General features: G+C 31.7%; 1 protein-coding gene across 2 annotated transcripts in view; it reads right to left on the bottom strand.

Moving 5' to 3' along the window:
* The window catches only part of St8sia4 (ST8 alpha-N-acetyl-neuraminide alpha-2,8-sialyltransferase 4), an 88235-nt gene that overhangs the window by 4386 nt on the left and 82086 nt on the right, over positions 1-1763 (bottom strand). The window lies entirely within an intron of this gene.

Genomic DNA, 1763 nt, shown 5'->3' with positions numbered 1-1763 from the left:
CTGAAAGAAAACAATCAGAGGAGAAAAATTTAGAGAAACACGGCATATTCTGCATCAAGTATTCTATGTAGAAAGGTTTCTTTTAAATGTATCTCAATGAGAAATACTTCAGCAAATACTGAAAAAATATTTTAAGCATTTAGAAAATTACGTGCTTTTATCTTCTTTTCCTGATTATCCTTGCAATCATAAAAAAATAGTTTTGGGACTTGGAATGTAGGTAAATATTTCTCTTGAATCTCACATTTTAATAAAATAGTATCAAATACATAAAATATACTGAATAGAATCCTCTCAAAAAGGCTAAATATGATTGCAAAAGCCACACTAATTGGGTGCAGATTAAGTAGTCCCCCCAGAAAAAAAATTTTAAATTTAAAATTATGCTTATAGATTTTCAAAATATCAAATATTCCAATTAAAGCTCCAAATAAATATTTAAACTCCATTAGACAAGCTGACTTGTTCAGCCTCAATGGCAAAAATCACATTGTATTAAAGCAAATTAAAAAATATTACCTCAAACAACATAAGAATAGCAACAAGAACAAAACTAAAACATAATTGTAGAATAATTGATAAATAGTTCATCACTTAGGCAGTTTAACATCTTGTTAAATAGGTAAGATGGCTTATAAACAGTTTATAGTGTGTGTGTACAAAACAATAAAATGCTTGAAAGTGTTTAAATCTAGGATTGTTGCCAAACTGCAGACCTGAAGAAGCATGCACTCCCTCAGGTGAATCATCAACTCCAGAGGGAAGGGGTTTTCCAATACTCTCAGAGTACTCATTTCCTAAAGACATGATCTTATATGAAAACAACTAAAAGGGGAAAGAGTATGAGTTTTCTTCAACTTTAAACATTATCTAATTATAAATACAATAAATTTAATATATTTGTTTTCATTTTGTTGTTGCTGTTGTTAGTGTTGCCAATATCACATGCAAGGGGAAGATTGTATTAGATTCTAGCCACCACTGAAAATGAGACAGGAGCAGAATTTCAATTGCATCTATCTGGCTGTAATCTCAATTTCAACTAACAAGGAATTGAAATTTTCAACCTCACAGGAACATTCAGTTTGGAATAGCAAGTCGTTGAGACCATTTTCAACATAGAGGCAGTGGCTGGGAAAATTAATATGGTATGGTGATGAACAGGCTGATGTCAAAAGTGATGTATATCACGTAGGGAACTTCTTTGACTTTTTATTTGAAAGGTAAGTAAGATCTGACCAGTATACTAGATTCACTTTTTCTAATGTAAACTCTCAAAGTATTTGAAGTCAGAAGATCATTTTGTGGTTTTAATATGTAATTTACTTAACCACATTGCAAATGCCAAAGGCAGAGACATTATATCAAAGGGTAAGAATTTCCCTGCAGATATGAATAGGGCTTCCTGAAGTATTTTGAACTCTCATTAAAATTAAAACAGAAATTTGTAACCTCAAGAGGTCACTTATCAATATTTTTTCTATGTGCCCTTTGTATGCAGAGCTCTATATTAAGTAGGAGATAAAAAATAGGAAGTCTTTTCTGTGGAAGGCCTTCTTACTATGTAATGTTTTACCAATGTTACAGGCTTAATGTATCAGAGGCTTAGGACTCCTGAAATGGAGAAAGGATTAGGGATACTACTGTGTATAGAACTGATTAAAACAATCACTGGGGAGTAATGTATTGTATAGAACAATCCCCATATTCAAATTAGTAAATATATATGGACTTGATATCTACTGTAGGAAACCAGCTTTGCC

This window comes from Heterocephalus glaber, unplaced genomic scaffold (assembly GCF_053883595.1).
Source record: "Heterocephalus glaber isolate CG9 unplaced genomic scaffold, H.glaber_assembly_v1.0 deba00001465, whole genome shotgun sequence".
In the NCBI taxonomy this organism is placed as follows: Eukaryota; Metazoa; Chordata; class Mammalia; order Rodentia; family Bathyergidae; genus Heterocephalus; species Heterocephalus glaber.
Note: the sequence above shows the minus strand (reverse complement) of the source record. Positions and strands in the feature narration are given on the sequence as shown.